This window comes from Pseudophryne corroboree, chromosome 4, assembly GCF_028390025.1.
Source record: "Pseudophryne corroboree isolate aPseCor3 chromosome 4, aPseCor3.hap2, whole genome shotgun sequence".
Lineage (NCBI taxonomy): Eukaryota > Metazoa > Chordata > Amphibia > Anura > Myobatrachidae > Pseudophryne > Pseudophryne corroboree.
In genome coordinates, this window is record NC_086447.1 from 813,195,137 (window position 1) to 813,217,136 (window position 22,000).

Genomic DNA, 22,000 nt, shown 5'->3' on the forward strand with positions numbered 1-22,000 from the left:
CCAGACAAGAGGCATATACTTTCTGAAAGTAGGCCTACAACTTTATACTCACTGGCATTTCTATAATGGGTGCAGTGTGTGCGGTGCACACGGGCCCCTGAGTCCAGAGGGGGCCCCCACCGCACACGCTGCACCCATTTTCTAAATACTCACCCCTCCGGAGTCCCGTGGCGACGTTCACGGCGGTATTAAAACTCTGTGAAAATGGCCCAGCAGCCATTTTCACGGAGTTCTGCGCATGCGCAGTAGAGAAATCTTAGGGGAAATGTCCGCTGCGCCATTTTCCCGGAGATCTGCGCATGCGCAGTAGAGTCTGAGCGCTCTAGTGCTCAGACTCTCAGCTCTGCCAGCAGAGAGGAGAGGGCCCGAACTGAGGAGGCTGCACCCGGGCCTCCTCCTCTCTTAAAGTGCCCCTGTTTATACTGCAATATTTTTACCACCGCTTTGCAAGCTGATGAGTATTATTGTTACAAAATATGTATTTTCAGCACATGCTAACATAAATCAGGACATATTTAAATTCCTTTTTTGTGTCTCCACCATACAGGAAATTGGAGTGTTGCGCAAAGGGCCCGATTCAGCATGGGTTGTAGTAGCTGTAGCTGCGAAGGCAGACAGAGGGCCACCATCTTTTAGGTCGCAGCGGCTGTGTGTGACGTCACTCAGCCGTCATGGCCCTCCCCGCAAACGGGTCGGTCATTCCTGCGTTGTCTGGATCGCGATCAGCTCCAACGCCGACCCCTAAATGCCACATCCACACCCCCTCCCGCCCTGCGAACACCTCTGCCCATCAATCAGGCAGAGGTATTTGCATATGTGAGATGCCGCCGGATCTCACTGTGTGCGCACGTGCAGCGGGGCTTCTGTGCATGCACACACTGCAGAAGGCCTTCAGCATGCGAATGCATCGGACCCAATGTGCATTAGGAATGGAGATACATTACTTATCCTTCCTTTCATTTGACTCTGTTTTTTTATCTTTTCTGTTACTGAATCATACGCCTAATAGGTTCCATATGCAGCCTGATTCTCAGTGCATATAGATTTGGCACTGTGCAATGGAAACATTCACTTCAATGTACAACACATGCCATATAAAGAGAGGATATATAACGAATGCTGACTGAAGAGTTTCTGTAATAGTGCATATACTAAACTATACAAATAAGTAAATAAATTAAAATCTGTTTTTAACTTTCTCTTTAACGAGCACTGTGAGTAACATATTATATGCATGGACCATGCCATGATTATGTTATAGTTATATACACTGCTCAAAAAAATAAAGGGAACACTAAAATAACACATCCTAGATCTGAATGAATGAAATATTCTTATTAAATACTTTGTTCTTTACATAGTTGAATGTGCTGACAACAAAATCACACAAAAATTATCAATGGAAATCAAATTTATTAACCCATGGAGGTCTGGATTTGGAGTCACACTCAAAATTAAATTGGAAAAACACACTACAGGCTGATCCAACTTTGATGTAATGTCCTTAAAACAAGTCAAAATGAGGCTCAGTAGTGTGTGTGGCCTCCACGTGCCTGTATGACCTCCCTACAACCCACACAAGTGGCTCAGGTTATGCAGCTCATCCAGGATGGCACATCAATGCGAGCTGTGGCAAGAAGGTTTGCTGTGTCTGTCAGTATAGTGTCCAGAGCATGGAGGCGCTACCAGGAGACAGGCCAGTACATCAGGAGATGAGGAGGAGGCCGTAGGAGGGCAACAACCCAGCAGCAGGACCGCTACCTCCGCCTTTGTGCAAGGAGGAACAGGAGGAGCACTGCCAGAGCCCTGCAAAATGACCTCCAGCAAGCCACAAATGTGCATGTGTGTACTCAAACGATCAGAAACAGACTCCATGAGGGTGGTATAAGGGCCCGACATCCAAAGGTGGGGGTTGTGCTTACAGCCCAACACCGTGCAGGACGTTTGGCATTTGCCAGATATATATTGCCCCACAGTGCCAAATATACATTGCCCCACAGTGCCAGACAGGGCCGGACTGGCCATCTGGCACTTCTGGCAAATGCCAGAAGGGCCGATGGCCACTTGGGCCGGTCCAGCGGTCACTGAGACACGCTGCCGCTCAGTCCGGCGGCAGCATGTCTCAGCTGTCAGGAGAGGAGAGCAGAGCGCCCGCCAGCGCGGCTGTGTCTGGTGCTGCGGCGGCTTCGTTCAAACCAGCCGCCGGTTCGTGAGCCAATCAGAAGCCGCCGGTCCGCGAGCTCTGATTGGCTCACGAACCGGCGGCTGGTTAGAACGAAGCCGCCGCAGCACCAGACACAGCCGCGCTGGCGGGCGCTCTGCTCTCCTCTCCTGACAGCTGAGACATGCTGCCGCCGGACTGAGCGGCAGCGTGTCTCAGTGACCGCTGGACCGGCCCAAGTGGCCATCGGCGCTCTGCTCTCCTGATTCACCCCCGTCCCTCACAGCCCGGAGGAGCAGCAGCAGCAGTAGCAGTGCAGCAGCGGTAAGTAGCTGCAGCACTGGCTGCTGTGGGGACAATTGTATATCTGGCACTGTGGGGGCAATTGGCTGGCACTGTGGGGCATTTGTATACCTGGCACTGTGGGGGCAATTGTTTACCTGGCACTGTGGGGGCATTTGTATACCTGGCACTGTGGGGGCATTTGTATACCTGGCACTTTGGGGGCAATTGTTTACCTGGCACTGTGGGGGCATTTGTATACCTGGCACTGTGGGGGCATTTGTATACCTGGCACTGTGGGGGCAATTGTTTACCTGGCACTGTGGGGGCATTTGTATACCTGGCACTGTGGGGGCATTTGTATACCTGGCACTGTGGGGGCATTTGTATACCTGGCACTGTGGGGGCAATTGTGGATCTGGCACTGCACTATTGGGGGCATATAATGTAAATTTCGGCTCATACTGGGTGCTATAATGTAAATTTCGGCTCATACTGGGTGCTATAATGTGAATTTCGGCTCATACTGTGTGGTATAATGTGAAATAGGCACCAGTACTAGATAGTATAAGGGGTCCTACTATTGTGGTGCATAATGCGTATAAGGGGTGTATGGTGTGATAAACTACACTGAAGGACACGCCCCCTTTGAGTGACCACGCCCCCTTTTCCGGGGCGGGAGCGCCGAAGGCGCGCGCTTATTTACAAACTTCACATTTACATACCCCCACTTAAAAATTTCCACTTCAACCACAGGTTGTGTGTATTTTAATAGAAAATGATGTACGCCTGTATGTTGTTAGAATATTAATTATATTTGTAAGAGCATAGACTAATAAGTGGGAGGAGTCAGGAATAGTAAGGGGAGGAGTCACAGAGGTGGGCCTGTGTGCTTCAAAAATGCCAGGACCTATTTTTAGTCTCAGTCCGGCCCTGGTGCCAGATATACATTGCCTCACTGTGCCAAATACACAAATGCCCCCAGAGTGCCAGATACACATTGCCCCACAGTGCCAGATACACAAATGCCCCCACTGTGTCAGATATACATTGCCCCCCAGTGCCAGATACAGAAATGCACCCACAGTGCCAGATATGCCCCCAGTGCCAGATACAGAAATGCCCCCAGTGCCAGATACAAATGCCCCACAGTGCCAGATATGCCCCCAGTGCCAGGTATCCCCCAGTGCCAGGTATACATGCTCCCCCAGTGCCAGATACACATATTCCCGCAGTGCCACATATGCCCCCAGTGCCAGATACACATGTCCCCGCAGTGCCACATATGCCCCCAGTGCCAGATACACATGTCCCCGCAGTGCCACATATGCCCCCAGTGCCAAATACACATGTCCCCCCTTTGCAAGATATGCCCCCAGTGCCAGATATGCCCCCAGTGCCTGGTATACATGCCCCCAGTGCCAGGTATACATGAAGCTACCCCCCCTGCTGCTCACCGCTGCTGTCTTGTGTGTGTGAGGGGAGGAGAGCGCAACCTGCGCCTCTCCTGCCCCTCAGTGTCCGGCGGGTGCGGGTGGCTCAGTTCAATTCAGCGCCGATCCGCGCTCACGGGCGGCGCTGAATTAAACGAAGATACTGAGGGGCAGGAGAGGCGCAGGCTGCACTCTCCTCCCCTCACATCAGCGGCGGTGCGGCGGTGAGTGGTGGGAAGCGGCGTTGAGCTGCAGAGGGAGGGAGGGATGGGGAGCGGCGGCCCGTCGGTGTGGGTATGGCGTACCCAAGGCTAAATTCCTAAGGATACGCCGTACCCACCCGTACCCGCACACTTGCACCACTGTGTATATATATATTTACCAATTTATATGTATGTTGTGAGAGGCAGAGAGGTTTCTGCATTAGGAGGAGGTGCAGGCCCTGACATGCCACATGGAGCATTATGGGGTTGCTCCAAGGTAAGTAGCTCTTAGCTTAGACATATTTTAGTAAGGAGCCATTATCATGTGACTCCTTGCTGGTTAATATTAGACCCAGATTGGGGTAATGGAGGTGTGAGGTGTGGTGCCTCTGGACTGGCTGAGCTGGATGGCTTCAGTGTGGCATACCTTTACATTCTATTAACACTTTTCACTTATTAATTTTCTAACACTATTTCTCTATTTTAATTACATTTCATGTTTGTATCACCCCCTCTATAGCTTCGGCTTCCTAAATACTAATTTATTAACACTATAGTTTTTTACACTGGTATGTCACGCTGTGCTTCCTGGCTCATTCTGGTGTTTTGGGGTGACACACCCTGCACCTAGATATAGCGCTAGGGACCCCAAATATACAGAGAGGCCTTGATGCGGCTTTGGGGCTTAACCACACATTTGCTCAAATATGTGTAACGAAGATCTCTGAATTCTATTATCATGTGGGATTTATATCTGGTTACTGTTATCCATTCAGTGTGCTGGGGAAACAATTGCTTTTTTTCTTGCTCAGAAATACCCCTTCCTTTCGAGCACCTGAATGATATCACTAAGCTAATTGAGCATTTACCAATCTATATGTAAGTTGTGAGAGGCAGAGAGGTTTCTGCATTAGGAGGAGGTGCAGGCCCTGACATGCCACATGGAGCATTATGGGGTTGCTCCAAGGTAAGTAGCTCTTAGCTTAGACATATTTTAGTAAGGAGCCATTATCATGTGACTCCTTGCTGGTTAATATTAGACCCAGATTGGGGTAATGGAGGTGTGAGGTATGGTGCCTCTGGACTGGCTGAGCTGGATGGCTTCAGTGTGGCATACCTTTACATTCTATTAACACTTTTCACTTATTAATTTTCTAACACTATTTCTCTATTTTAATTACATTTCATGTTTGTATCACCCCCTCTATAGCTTCGGCTTCCTAAATACTAATTTATTAACACTATAGTTTTTTACACTGGTATGTCACGCTGTGCTTCCTGGCTCATTCTGGTGTTTTGGGGTGCCACACCCTGCACCTAGATATAGCGCTAGGGACCCCAAATATACAGAGAGGCCTTGATGCGGCTTTGGGGCTAACCACACATTTGCGCAAATATGTGTAACGAAGATCTCTGAATTCTATTATCATGTGGGATTTATATCTGGTTACTGTTATCCATTCAGTGTGCTGGGGAAACAATTGCTTTTTTTCTTGCTCAGAAATACCCCTTCCTTTCGAGCACCTGAATGATATCACTAAGCTAATTGAGCATTTACCAATCTATATGTATATATATATATATATACATACACACACATTACTGCCCCACGTATATATTTATATACACTGCCCCAGGCCGCTGACTGTTTTAATAGTATATATACATATACTAGACTAGTACAGACAGTACACTGTCTGTACTAGTCTAGTATATATGTATATATATTAAAACTGTATATACATATACACACTTACACACTGTATATATCCAGCTCCACACCAAACTGTGCTGCGCCTAATGACTCCCCCGCCCTGAGTGTGTCTCTAACTCGCCGCCGGTGCCGCTGCTCAAGCCTCCTCAGTCCTGCCGCGCCCAGCCAGTCCCCAGCCGCGGGAGCGTGATGACATCATGATCACGCTCCCAGCAGGCTGAGAAGGGGAGGCGGCGATGCGGAGGCGCACACCGGCAGCAGCGGGACCTGAGGAGCGCATCATAGTCCAGTGAGCGGCGCGGCGGAGTGGGTACGGCGTACCCGCGGCAAAATTCTTACGGGTACGCCGTACCCGCCCACTTGCAGGGCTGATGTGTACTCCCTTCAATGCCTTTACTGTATGCTCCAAATATTTCAGTATTTGCTGAAATACTCTTGCTGACTCATTTACCATTCACATATAAAAGTATTAATATTCAAGCCACTGATATCTTCTTCTAATAGCCTCTTATGGCCACTAACAGCCACCTATACTGTCCTAATGGTCTCAGGATGGTTTCCCCACTCTTTCATGCACTTTGCATAGATCGCACACTGCAGAATTAGCATTTGGCACCCGCAAGATGGCATAAATTGATATCTGGAATTGAATTGTGCAACTTGTTCCAATAATACCAGTATAAATAACACGCAAAACATGCACATATTTATCAAGGGAGCACATATTGCAGAACCCGCAGCTAAATGAATCCTTCCCATACTATTTTCCTTATATAAATTGCACCAGCCAATTCGCTCCTAACTGTCATTTTTCAAACCCAGCCTGTGACATGGAAGTTAGGAGCTGATTGGCTGGTGCAATTTATCACTCACAGTGAAATTTATCACACATTGATAAATAAGGGCATATATACAGTATCAATCTGAGTGTTATATAAAAAGAAAAGAAAAGGTTTTCCCAGATGGGTGTAAGTTGCTTTTGTTGAACTTTAATTTTCTTTTATTAAGGCTAATACTGTATAGAGCATGCACTAGACAGTATCATTTCCTCATATTCTGTTCTACAACTATGGGGGTCATTCCGAGTTGTTCGCTCGTTATTTTTTTGTCGCAACGGAGCGATTAGTCGCTAATGCGCATCCGCAATGTCCGCAGTGCGACTGCGCCAAGTAAATTTGCTATGCAGTTAGGTATTTTACTCACGGCATTACAAGGTTTTTTCTTCGTTCTGGTGATCGTAATGTGATTGACAGGAAGTGGGTGTTTCTGGGTGGAAACTGGCCGTTTTATGGGAGTGTGTGAAAAAACGCTGCCGTTTCCGGGAAAAACGCGGGAGTGGCTGGAGAAACGGAGGAGTGTCTGGCCGAACGCTGGGTGTGTTTGTGACGTCAAACCAGGAACGAAACTGACTGAACTGATCGCAGTTGCCGAGTAAGTGTGGAGCTACTCAGAAACTGCTAAGAAGTATCTATTCGCAATATTGCGAATCTTTCGTTCGCAATTTTGATAAGCTAAGATTCACTCCCATTAGGCGGCGGCTTAGCGTGTGCAAAGCTGCTAAAAGCAGCTTGCGAGCGAACAACTCAGAATGACCCCCTTTGTCTACTTGGGCCTATTCCAGCTTCTGCATTTTCATTCCATATCCAAGTTTCCATCGTTTGGCATCAGACAAATACTTAATAACTATCATTTGCATTTTGCATCCAGACTTTGAAGAGAAAACATATATTTAGTTTTTATAAGCTTACATGGGTGTCAGTCTCTTGGGAAATCACTGCAACTGTCCATATTTTGTTTTTCCATACATTGGAAATCTGCTCTCATTATTGCTTATGAGGAAACTGCACTTTTCTTCTGCTAAACAGTTTCCATTGTCTTAAAACTTGTCTTGCGTTCTTTTATTTAAAACATATGTTCAGTGTAACAAAACATTCTACTTTTATTTTTACACATAAAGCCTACATATTAGCAACAGTTTTCTTTAAAGGAAAACCATTATATACAATGTATTTTAAAAATGTTAAGTTATACATATACAGTATGTTATAATAACCTGTTAAATAACCCATTTAGTTTGCAATGAACTTATTTTTGGTGATTATAGCTTTGTTATACCCCTTATACACCAAACTTATGACCTGGGTTTTTGCCAGGTCCAGGTTTAGAGTGAAGGGTCCAACCGGGTAATGTTACCAAGGTTGAACCTGACATTGAACCGAGAAGCCTGCAAAGTGAACGTTGTGACCTGGGTCACGCTAAAATCATACGGAGACCCAGACCACCAGCGCTTGATGATGTCATCTACAAGCGCTGGCAGAGGGAAGAGCAAGCAATAACTCGGGTCCAGCCTGCAGTGTGAATGGGGTTTCAAGCTGCTGTGACATGGCTTTAAACTGTGTTACATAATCCAGGTTGTGCTTTGGGTTTTTGCTGTGAAAGGAGTATTAGAGAGGAGTGTGCTCCAGTGCTAGCTCCTGCTCCGCGACTGTGAAGCCAGACAGCCACCTTTACCAAGATGACCACCACGCCCTCACTGCGCATGCGGAACCTGCGATGATGTGTGACTGTGATGTGCAGCACATGTTCCTCTGGGGAAGTCTTACTGCAGATATCACTGTCAGCATTACCACTACTGCCGTCCCTGGTGACATAGCTGCTTACTCTGTACTACACTCTATTACCACTGACAACTGCTGTTATCCTGAATAAACCTCCAGACTTGCTAAAGGTTACATTTTTGCCTCAACGCCATTTCACATTCGCTGGTGGATATTATTCTACACCAATGGGACATATCAACAGTCTTTACTATGTAATACAATATAGCAGGACTTAAGCAGAGGTACTTGTACCCAGGGCTGCCACCAGCAATTGTGGGGCCCGGGACTGACAAATAGGCAGCCTCCCCCCAAAAAATTAACAAAAATATAAAATAAAAATAAATATATATTTTAAAAAAATAAAATTCCTATGCACATACGGAGCAACACCATATTATGCCCCTTGCACCATATTTAGTCCCCGCAGTAATGCCCCCGACACTATATTATAGCCCCTAAAGTTTTGTCCCTGTCACCAGTGTTGAACTGGAGCATGAAGGGCCCACCGGGGGTATGTAGTGGTAGGGGCCCATGATTAGAGGTGTGGCCAGCCTCCAAAGTGGGTGTGGCCAGCCACCACAGAGGTTTGGCTAACCATTATAGAGTACCTGGTCTGGACTCCTTGATAATTTATATAGTAATTAATGCTAGTGCATGCATGATAATGTGCCAGATTAATGACAGCAATGTACTGTAGAGAATACATCATAATCCTGTGCAGTATAAGGTAACATATGTATAATATATAATTCAAGTGCACAGTCTAGAATCTGATCCCTAGAGGAGGAGGCCCCCCCAGGCAGTGAGGCCTACCAGTGGTTTCCCCTGTACCCCTGTGGGCCAGTTCGAGCCTGCCTGTCACCATATTATGCCCCACACAGTAATCCCCTTGGCACCATATTATGCTCCCACATTAATGCACTTGTCACCATATTATGCCCACACAGTAATTATGCCAGTACCTGCTTGTTGTCAGGGGTTCTGCTCATTGTCAGGGGATTCCTCCCCCCCGGCCGTCGCCGCCACTGTGGGTCTGCAATCCAGAAGGGCGCCACTGTTCATGCCAGCCTGCTTCAAATTATTGAAAACATCCATTCCAAAATGGCCACCACCTCAGAGGAGGCAGTTATTAAATATACTAGAAGCTTCCTCCTAGTACCTTTAATAACTGTCTCCTCTGAGGTGGCGACCATTTTGGGAGAGACATTTTCAATAGTGCTGTGGGCGGCGAACGGCGGTATGAGCAGCCCGGGCCCTCCCCTCTCTGTGAGAGAGACTGGGCCCGGGACAGCTGTGCCCCCAGTACCCCCCTTATGGCAGCCCTGCCTGTACCCCCGGGGGGGTTGAAATGTTCAAGCTAGGGGTATGAGACATGTTGCCCCACGTGGTTTCATACACTGTCATGTTCCACACCAGTACAGATATCAGCATATCAAAACAAAAGCCAGGAACAAGTGACAACGTGCATGTGGCTAAACATGTGACTAAACAAACAAACCTTGTTTCAACATCATTATTCATGAAAAACAAAAGCAAAAGAGCCACTAGCAATGCATCTGTGTGTATTATGGTTGAAGTACTGTATATATCCGTCTGCTGTTTTATGTGAATAAAATTCTTAGTAATTTTTGTAATTTTTATATTCTTGACAGGAGAAAAGGGTGATATTTTTTTCTCAATTTCTTTGTATATACGGATTTAGGTTTTTTGGGGGGGCAATTTGTTCATTGAAATTAGTATGGACTTTTAGCCTGTGGATCTGTTTACTTAAGTTTCTATAATAACAATTGACTAGGGGCATGAGCAGGCCTATAACTAGGGATGTGTGTGCAGTGCTGCCACCCAGGTCACAGGGCCTGACATCACATGTTCGGGAGTCTGGGCTGGCACAGGGTGTGGGTGCATTTCTGACTGAATTGGTACGAACACTTACAAAGGAAACCACTGCTGTATACTATCCAAACTGTAGATGTAACCTACAGTAACTGCTGGATTTACCTGTAGTCCACTTACTCATAGCTATGAACAATTACATTGGTGACACTGACTTCTGATATCAATAAACTTAGCAGTAGGAGACAGATTTATACTATTAGTGGTTTTCAACCAATGTGCAAGTGTGCCTCGGATCTGGCAGGAGGAATTTCCCCCCAGACTTGTGAGCCACAAACAACTGGGCCTTTTATAGCCTTGATTGGAAGCAGTCAGGATAGTACTAGGCTAAATTTTGCCTTTCTATAAGGTCCATTTCTTCAAGCTCTCAGATCATTGGAGACTACTGATTGGCTATCCCTCACTGGGTATCATGCTAGCCTGCTGGCGAAATTTCTTGTGTAGCAAAATTTCTTCCAGCTCCTGAGACTTCTGCATATTCAGGCTTCTTACCAGAGAATTCATCTTACTATAGTTAAGTTCTAAATACCTACAGTAGATGTGCTAGCACATTTACGTAAATCTGTTCTCTTCTAACCCGATAACTCAGAAAATCTCCCTGTCTTCCCAAAACCAGTCTTCATTCTTTAAACAAAATGACATCAAAACATACAAGTTGATTGCAGATAAGTTCCTTTGTTCCTCTGCAGTCTGCCAGTTCCCCAGTCATGCTGTGAGTCCTCAGACCACATCCATTCACTCACTGGCACTTTTCCAAGTAGGGGATTTCCTGTACCTTGTCTCTGTCCCATGCAGTTTCATTTCCTCTACTGAATTAGCCTCTACTAATCGGACCTAGAGAGAAGCAGGTGTACATGTATTATGGCCAACTTGATTTTGCTATATTGTAAAAAGTCTAGATTTTTTTTTTAAATCTTGAAACATTTGCCAAAGTCGCGTAAGAGTTGACGTGACCCCTATCATTTCTGCTGCAATAAGTACGGAAACATTGTGTATGGTACTCCATATTGGGGGTAATTCCAAGTTGATCGCAGCAGGAAATTTTTTAGCAGTTGGGCAAAACCATGTGCACTGCAGGGGGGGCAGATATAACATTTGCAGAAAGAGTTAGATTTCGGTGGGTTATTTTGTTTCTGTGCAGGGTAAATACTGGCTGCTTTATTGTTACACTGCAAATTAGATTGCAGATTGAACACACCACACACAAATCTAACTCTCTCTGCACATGTTATATCTGTCCCCCCTGCAGTGCACATGGTTTTGCACAACTGCTAAAAAATTTCCTGCTGCGATCAACTTGGAATTATCCCCATTGTCTCAGTGCAGGTCAACTTTTATTACTTTTATCACTGCCAGGCATCTGTTCTACTTCCTAGATTTCCTTTATGTCATGGTGACCTGAGTAAACAAAATGGGCCAAATTGCGCAAAAATTCAGTGTCATGCTGTGACTTTATGCTGAGAAAGATAATTGGCGCTTTACTATAAAAACTATACACTTGTAATGTTATAGATTTGCTTTAACAAAATAAAGGCCGAAGTCAGGAAATACTCCACTGTCTTTGTTCTTTACCTCACAAGGCCTCGGTGCACTTCCTGTTTCTCCTTTCTTTGGTCTGTTTGCCTCTTTCTAACCTTATCTTGTGGATATTATGTGAAGGAACAAAAAACAGGTTTCACTGGGTTTGCTTTAGGGAAAGAGTGCTATATTTATAGAAATCTTTACACTTCCACTGATCTTGTAGCCTAAGTGCTATTTATAAATATAATGAGTATATGTGTATATGAGGTTGCCTCATTAGAAAACCATGCAAAATATATATAGTAAGCAATAAAAGTAACTCCATAGAGGTAGCCATAATAATGAAAATACCCAAAGGAAGAAAAAGAAGAAAAATATGACCACATTAGCACTTTTGTTCATCTATAACCCATACTTGACAACAGTATGATCAAAAAAACTTTTTTGTTGTTATTTCTATTTTGTGTTATGCTAGAAATAAATTACATACTAAAGCTGTTTTTACACATTTACTTTCCTGCAACCAAAGCCTACCTCATAGATCACTTTTCCACCTAAAATAGGCAATGTTCTGGAACCCGAGTTGTGACACATCACACAAGGCAAATGCTGAAGACATTTCCCACTGTAGATACTGCACCTACATCTGAATTATGGATGCCACCTTACTTTTGCTATCTGTGACATAGAGTTACATGTACCAAGTGGCGATACCCCTTTTTTGTGCATTTTCATCAAAATAGTGGTGTTTACCACTTTTATAAAATGTACTAAAAGGCTGACCGTAGTGATAACAGAGATTTATCTGGCATCACCTTTGGTGCCTGCAAATAATGACACTGGCGAAGCGTGATCAGTCCAGCAGCACAAAGCTCCATCTGATGATGGCCCTTGTGGGGCAGATGTATGAATTGGCTCTATGGGGTTTTCTGGTAACTGCGCACGCTATGTGCAGCAGTTACCGCTTCGCCCCATGTAAGAATGTAATGATTACCAGCAATTGCTGGGAGCACCCCCATCCTTATTGGCACTGGTATCTACAAGATAGCGTGCCGATGTAGGACAGTACAGATAATGTAATGGTTATGATTACTGCCTCATAGCACTGAGGTCATAGGTTCGATTCCCACCACGGCCTGTGTGGAGTTTCTATACTCTTCCCGTGCTTCCGTGGAGTCCTCCAAATACTCAGGTTTCCTCCCACAATCCAAAATGATACAGGTAGGTTAACTGGTTACTGACAAAAAAAACCAATAACCCTAGTGTTTAAGCGTGCGCGTGTGTTTAGGGCAGACTAGATGGGCCAAGTGATTCTTATCTGCTGTCAAATTCTATGTTTTTATAATGTGCCTGCAGATGTATGAATGACCGTTCCGACAGCTGCAGCTGTTGTTGCTGCATTACCAGCCACTATACCTGGCTGCGGCGGCCGCTGGGCTTCAGGCTGCATGGGAGATCTTGCGATGCTTGCGAGGTCACTGCCCCATGGCACCATTATGTGGCTTGCAGACTCCCTGGAACAGCACCCTGCAGCCCGTCCGGAGCTCCCAAGGAAGTTACATTTCACTGATACTTTTATATTCTCTTTATCAAGAGTACAAGAAAAAAATTAAAATGCTTTCGGTAGTATAAAACTGAACTACAGTTATTACATTGTGACTTATCAATACCTGTGATTTCTATTAGTAAAATGTCTGGTTCCGTTTTCTCTCACCTGGTTCCGTTTTCTCTCACCTGCATTTGTCTCCTATTTATCTTCCATGTCCAGTAAGGATTTTCTTATAGGAGGTCAAGCTTTTTTTGCAACAAATATGCATTAACATACTGCGCATACTGTTCCACAATGCAACGCCTTATACTTACAGTGGAGCGTCAGGAAAGTTCACCAGTAAATTTGGTGAAATGGAGGCATGTCGACCACACCCCTCAGACATGTATCTGATTTTGGGCCTAATTCAGACCTGATCGCTAGCAGGCAGATTTTTGCACTGCTGCGAACAGATAGTCGCGGCCTACAGGGGGAGTGTATTTTAGCTGTACGAACGCATGTGTAGCAGAGCTGTACAAACAGATTTTGTGCAGTGTCTGCACAGCCCAGGACTTACTCAGCTGCTGTGATCGCTTCAGCCTGTTCAGGACCGTACTTGATGCCAGACACCCGCCCTGCAAACACTCCCAGAAAACGGTCAATTGTCACCCACAAACGCCTTCTGCCTATCAATCTCCTTGCGAACGCCCGTGCAAATGGATCCTTTGCACAAACCCACCACTGATCGGCGATCCACTCTGTACCCGTGCGACGCGCCTGTGCGTTGCGGTGCATACGCATGCGCAGTTTAGACCTGATTGCCCGCTGTACGAAAACGCAGCTTAGCGATCAGGTCTGAATTAGCCCCTTTGTCTTATGCATATCCTTAAGGTACGGTTTAAAGAATGTTCACTTCATACACATTGTAAAATATACTGTGGTGGTGATGATGAAGAAGACTATGGACTCATTTTTGAAATGGGCATGTCTCTGCCCTAGATTACAAGTCACATGCATTTTATTATACCTGCAAGTACTACTGTTAATGAAGCCCCTTAATGCTTGTATCTTGTGTCTTCCTAGATCTTGTCTATACTTCATGCTTTCGGCAGTGTCTGTGTTTGTTTTCTGTCACTAACCCATATGTTTTATTTTTCCACTATATCTTCCATCTAGCTCAGGAGACAGGATTAGCTCTTAATAACATTAAAACATGTCTTTACATGGAAGAACTGTAATAATGAGAACAGTAACTGAGAAATGGCTTGTTTTACAGATAAAAGTAAACTTTTAAGACATTGCATAGCCGCAATCGTAATATTTTGGTCTTATAAAAGTTATGATCATAGAGCCATAACGTAAAAGTTAACCATCATTCAAAATAGATGTCATATGGATCAGTTCCTTACTTAAAACCTATTCATCATCGTGGGCCCCCCATGATTAAATATCCAACTTGCCGTGAGTTGCGGCAGTAGAAACTGAAGTACTGAACAAATCCAACATTGCTCCCGGGTGGGAACAGTTTCTCTGCAAAGCCGCTGTCCCCACGATCCCTAACACTGCTACTGATTTACAGTATTACTCACCCCTGCCAAGTCTGCCCAGTGTGCATGCATGACCCTACTTCACACATGCGTATGGCCTCTGGACTCGCAGTGTGGAGGAATTGGAGGATTCTTCTCGGATCCCTCTTTGCAACCCCATACCTCCTTCTCATAGAAGGAGCAGGGCTCTAAGAATCAGTGAAGATGATGTTGATTCCCATTATTAAATAACCAATTAAAAAACACTCATAAATAATTTAGTAATTGGCAATACAAATATACAGAGCCGGACCTAGGCATAGGCAAACTAGGCAAATGACTAGGGGCACAAGCAGATTCTGCTGATTAAAATGATATGCGGCATGCCTATATTCTGAGTGTGACTGCAGCTGTATCTGCATACGAAATGCTATATTACAGTTTATTCTGTTATGCACACCAGTGCCTGCAGGAATGTACTGGTGTCTGAACTGTTATGCACACCAGTGCCTGCAGGAATGTACTGGTGTCTGAACTGTTATGCACACCAGTGCCTGCAGGAATGTACTGGTGTCTGAACAGATAGGGATGCAAAACAAATGAACTCACAGACAGACTGGGGAATATGACATTACGTACACAGAAGGTGATAGGGTAACAAAATAAACACAAAGTGAACAGAGAAGCCCAGAGGCTAAGAAACTGGGTGTCTCCCTAGTATTAAGAATGCTCAGATGGAAAAAGCAAGATGTTGTGTTTTAATACGTAGAGAACCCGAAATGCTGTTGCTAAGGGCAACAGCAAAACCCTAAAGGGTTACCAACGGGTGTGGCAGTAAACTCCTTGGTCAGAGATGGAATGATAGACACAAGGAGAGTCTCCACAATCCTAATCCTCACTTGCAGTGCACAGGTTCAGCTTACTGCCACTAAACTGACACCTGAACACCTTGCACAGTGAGACAGGATTTAGGCAGGCAAGTCTGAGAATACAGCCGCAAACTTGCTAAGTTCACAGAATAGCAAAAGAACCCCAGCAAGTTAAACGACTGACTCCAGTCTTACTGCTAGGTCTGGATTGGCAGAGTGTAGTACCAAATCCCAAGGCCTATATGCAGTAAGCAACAACAAATACAAAGCTACACAGTACTGGCTAACTTTCAGGAACTAACAAACCAACAAAGATTCAGCAGCATCTGCTTAACCTGAGAAGAGGCCTTATATAGCAGGTGCTGTCCACGCCCCACTCAGACCTCACAGACTGTGAGCACAAAAACCAGCACCGTATCCCCTGCCGTGCACAGAGCCTGTAACCACTGCACAGCAAAAGACCCGAACCGGAGTATCAGCTGCGCTCAGGTTACTCCGCTAGCACTTGTCTCCCGGTTGCCATGACAACGTGGCAGCACAGGGCAGGAGACCCTAACAGTACCCCCCCTCTGACGAGGGGTCAAAGAACCCCTACCACCGGGTTTATCGGGGAACTGCGAGAAGAAAGAGCGTATCAGTCTGGGGGCATGAAGATCACAACTGCGCACCCATGACCGCTCCTCCGGGCCATACCCCTTCCAGTGCACCAAAAATGACAGCCGACCCCGAACCATCTTGGAGTCAAGAATCCTTTCAACAACAAACTCCCTCTGGCCACGTATCAGAAGAGGGGAAGGTCTTCCACTGGAAGAAGGATTACTAATCGCCCGTTTTAAAAGGGAACAATTAAATGTTTTATTGATACCCAAAGAACGGGGCAGATCTAACTGAAATGCCACCGGATTGATAACCCTGGTGATCTTATAAGGGCCGATGAACCGGGGGCCTAAATTATGAGATGGCTGTCTCAACTTCAAATTCTTGGTAGACAACCAGACGAAGTCTCCTAATTTGAAGCTGCAGGGTCTTTTCCGCTAATCAAAAACCCTTTTGGTCACTAATGACACAGACACAAGGGCTTTCTTCACTTTCCTCCAAATACCTCTAAGGACCGAAACCACAGAGGAACCACCAGGCGTGGAGTCCAGGGGGTCAAAAGAATTGGCCTTAGGATGATGCCCATACACACAAAGGAAGGGAGAGATCCCTGTAGCAGAGTGAGCCGCGTTGTTATAGGCAAACTCCGCCATGGACAGATGAGCAACCCAGTCAGTCTGACACTTGGAGACATAACACCTGAGGAACTGCTCCAAGGACTGGTTCACCCTTTCAGTCTGCCCATTAGACTGCGGATGGTAGCCTGACGACAAGCTGACAGAAATCTGGAGATCGGAACAAAATGCCCTCCAGAATTTGGCCACAAACTGGGATCCGCGGTCAGAGACCACATCAAGTGGCAACCCGTGGAGACGCACAACATGCAGCATAAACAATTCAGACAGGCGTCTGGCCGATGGCAGCCCAACCAGTGGAACGAAGTGCGCCATCTTCGAAAACCTGTCAACGACAACCCAGATGGCTGTCATCCCCGAGGATTTGGGCAAGTCCACCACAAAATCCATTGAAATGTGGGTCCATGGCTTAGATGGGATAGAGAGTGGATGTAATGGGCCAACAGGAACCCCTCTAGGAGTCTTATTTCGGGCACAGATGTCACATGCCCGAACCCACTGATCCACATCCTTAGCCACCGAGGGCCACCACACCGCCCTAGATAGCAACTCCCGAGTTCTGGCAATACCCGGGTGACCTGCCGACTTCTTGGCATGGAATTCCAGGAACACTCGCTGTCTTAACCTAGGAGGCACAAACAAAAGACCTACCGGAAGGTCTGGAGGAGCCTGCTACTGTGCTCTAAGGACTAATGATAAGAGGTCCTGGGTAATGCCCACTTTAATACATGATGGGGACACAATGGGCAACAGCTCCTCGGTGGTCTCCTGGATTGGAGCAAAACTCCGCGAGAGCGCATCAGCCTTGATGTTTTTTGACCCAGGGCGATATGTTATCAAAAAATTAAAGCGAGCAAAAAAAACACAGCCCATCGTGCCTGCCTGGCATTGAGACGCTTCGCTGACTCTAAATATGCCAGATTCTTATGGTCGGTGAGAATTGAGACCACAAACTTAGCCCCCTCAAGCCAGTGTCTCCACTCCTCGAGTGCATCCTTAATAGCCAACAATTCCCGGTTACCCACGTCATAATTCATCTCGGCAGGCGAAAATTTACTGGAAAAGTAAGCACAGGGATGAAGACGATTATCAGACACTCCCATCTGAGAGAGCACTGCCCCAATACCCATCTCAGAGGCATCCACCTCCACCACAAAAGGGCGCTCTGGATCTGGGTGTCGCAGCACCTTGGCCGATACAAATGCCCTTTTGAGACGGGCAAAAGCCGCTTTAGCCTCACAAGACCAGTGAGCAACATCCGCCCCTTTCTTAGTGAGTGCCACCAAGGGCGCCACTATAGACGAAAATACAGCGATAAATCGTCTATAAAAATTTGCAAAGCCCAGGAAACGCTGAAGCGCCTTCAAACTAGTGGGCTGCACCCAATCCAGGACTGCCTGTACCTTGGAACCCTCCATTTGGAAACCTTCTGGGGAGATAATATATCCTAGAAATGCGATTTGTTGAACTTCAAATTCGCACTTCTCCAGCTTCGCCCCAAGCCGGTGGTCTCTGAGTTTCTGGAGGACTAAGCGTACATGCTTCCGATGTTCCTCCAGGGAATGGGAGAAGATTAGGATGTCATCTAAGTATACAACTAAGAATCTATCCAAATATTCCCTGAGTACATCGTTCATGAAATCCTGGAAGACTGCCGGGGCATTACAGAGCCCAAAAGGCATCACCAAATATTCATAATGCCCTGAGTGGGTATTAAAGGCAGTCTTCCATTCATCCCCCTCTCTTATTCGGATTAGATTGTACGCCCCGCGTAGGTCAATCTTAGAAAAAATGGTGGCAGTACGAAGCTGGTCAAACAAGACCGAAATAAGAGGCAGTGGGTATGAGTTTTTAATCGTGATACGGTTCAATTCCCTGAAGTCGATGCAGGGTCGCAATGAACCGTCCTTTTTACCCACGAAGAAGAACCCCGACCCAACTGGAGACTGTGAAGGTCTGATAAATCCCTTAGCCAAGTTCGTCTGAATGCACTCTGCCATAGCCTGAGTCTCAGGACGTGACAGGGAGTACAACCTGCTCTTGGGAAGCTTAGCATTTGGCAACAAATCAATGGCACAGTCATAGGGGCGATGGGGAGGTAGTACCTCTGCAACTTTTTTGGAGAACACGTCCGCAAAATCTGCATAACACCCTGGCAATCCTGGCAAACTTAGCTGCGAGAGCCTGACTGGAAGGCTCAAGCAACTCCTGAAACAATCAGTACCCCAACTAAGAATCTCCCCAGAGACCCAGTCAAATTGAGGATTGTGGGCCCTTAACCAGGGTAACCCCAACACCAATGGGGCAAAAGTACAGACAGTCACATAAAAGGACAATTTTTCAGAGTGTGTGGCTCCAATAAACAAAGAAATCTGGCTAGTGCAAGAGGTAATTTTACCTTGGGATAATGGTTCCCCGTTTAGCCCACAAATCTCAATTTCCGATGCCAAGGGTACTAAGGGAACAGAGTGTTTCAGGGCGAATTGGCGGTCCATAAAAACCCCGTCGGCCCCACTGTCCACAAAGGCCTCAGTCTTGACAGTTTGACCGAGGATCTTCAAGGTCACCGGAATGATAAAAGTCTTCTTGGGAAATTCTGACTTCTGGCCTGACAGGATATTTCCCATCACCCTCAGGCCCTGAAGTTTTCTGGCTTTTCTGGGCATGATTCTACCACATGACCTTTATTCCCACAGTACAAACACAACCCCTGCTGTCTCCTCCGCGTCTTCTCACGCGAGGAGAGGCGGGTAGCCCCAATCTGCATAGGCTCCTCGGAAAATTCCTCAGAGTCTGAGGTTCCCTTGGGAAAGAAGGAAACCTCGGTCTCCCTTTCAAGCCTACGCTCTCTCAGCCATCTATCCACCCGGATGGATAACTGCATGAGCTGATCCAAGCTATCAGGCAAGGTATATTGTACCAGTTGGTCTTTTATCTGGTTAGAAAGACCTCTTCGGTACTGGTGTCTCAGGGCTGGGTCATTCCACTGGGTATCATGGGCCAACCTCCGAAACTCCGTACAGTATACCTCAACTGGCCTTCGCCCTTGCTTAAGGATCGAAATCTGAGCCTCGGCTGAGGCCGTCTTGTCAGGGTCATCATACAACATGCCCAGTGCCGTAAAAAAAAGCATCAACACTTTTAAGCGACGGACAGTCAGGCTGCAACCCATGTGCCCAGACCTGTGGGTCTCCTTGTAGCAAGGAAATCACTATGCCCACCCGCTGAATCTCCGACCCAGAAGACTGAGGCCTAAGCCGGAAGTATAGCTTGCAGCTCTCCTTGAAACAAAAGAACTGCGAGCGATCTCCAGAAAAACGATCCGGGAGATACTTTCGGCTCCTTAACCCCTGAAGGTGCTACTGCTGCGCGAGCTCCGCCAGCAGCCTGGGAGGTGTGCATTTTAATGGACAAATCATTAAATTGTCGAGTCAGGACCTGCACCTGATCGACCACCTGTTGCAACGTATTTTGAGGGGTATGCTCCATATTCCCACAAAATTTCAACAGGAGTATTAGGCTGCTGAATATGTTATGCACACCAGTGCCTGCAGGAATGTACTGGTGTCTGAACTGTTATGCACACCAGTGCCTGCAGGAATGTACTGGTGTCTGAACTGTTATGCACACCAGTGCCTGCAGGAATGTACTGGTGTCTGAACGGATAGGGATGCAAAACAAATGAACTCACAGACAGACTGGGGAATATGACATTACGTACACAGAAGGTGATAGGGTAACAAAATAAACACAAAGTGAACAGAGAAGCCCAGAGGCTAAGAAACTGGGTGTCTCCCTAGTATTAAGAATGCTCAGATGGAAAAAGCAAGATGTTGTGTTTTAATACGTAGAGAACCCGAAATGCTGTTGCTAAGGGCAACAGCAAAACCCTAAAGGGTTACCAACGGGTGTGGCAGTAAACTCCTTGGTCAGAGATGGAATGATAGACACAAGGAGAGTCTCCACAATCCTAATCCTCACTTGCAGTGCACAGGTTCAGCTTACTGCCACTAAACTGACACCTGAACACCTTGCACAGTGAGACAGGATTTAGGCAGGCAAGTCTGAGAATACAGCCGCAAACTTGCTAAGTTCACAGAGTAGCAAAAGAACCCCAGCAAGTTAAACAACTGACTCCAGTCTTACTGCTAGGTCTGGATTGGCAGAGTGTAATACCAAATCCCAAGGCCTATATGCAGTAAGCAACAACAAATACAAAGCTACACAGTACTGACTAACTTTCAGGAACTAACTAACCAACAAAGATTCAGCAGCATCTGCTTAACCTGAGAAGAGGCCTTATATAGCAGGTGCTGTCCACGCCCCACTCAGACCTCACAGACTGTGAGCACAAAAACCAGCACCGGATCCCCTGCCGTGCACAGAGCCTGTAACCACTGCACAGCAAAAGACCCGAACCGGAGTATCAGCTGCGCTCAGGTTACTCCGCTAGCACTTGTCTCCCGGTTGCCATGACGACGTGGCAGCACAGGGCAGGAGACCCTAACATATTCCTGGAAATCACTATAATGTAGCATTTTGTATGCAGGTACAGCCACAGTTGCACACAGAATATAGGCATGCTAATTATCATTTTAATCAACAGAAGCTGCTTGTGCATCCTAGTCACATAGCAATGAAAATAAGATGTATTTTCTGCAAAAAAAAAGGTGCCCAACGTTAGCAGAGCTGCATGGCATATTGAGGTAAGATGTATGAGGACACATCTGTATCCAAGCAAAGCCAGAGGTCACAGTGTTAGCGGGTGTGTGAGTGCTGTGTGTGGGTAGGCTTTTTGTGCAATAGTGTGCGGCATATGTGTAAGGGACATTATATGTGTCATGTTCATAAATGCACTAATAATGTGCGACATATATCTAAGGGGCACTATGTGTGTCACTATGTGTATAAGGGCATTAATAAAGGTTAGCATAATGTGTATGGTGCATTATATTTATAAGGACATTAATAATGTGTGTCATGTGTAAGGGGCATTACTGTGTGGTATTATGTGTATAAAGGCATTACTAATGTGTGC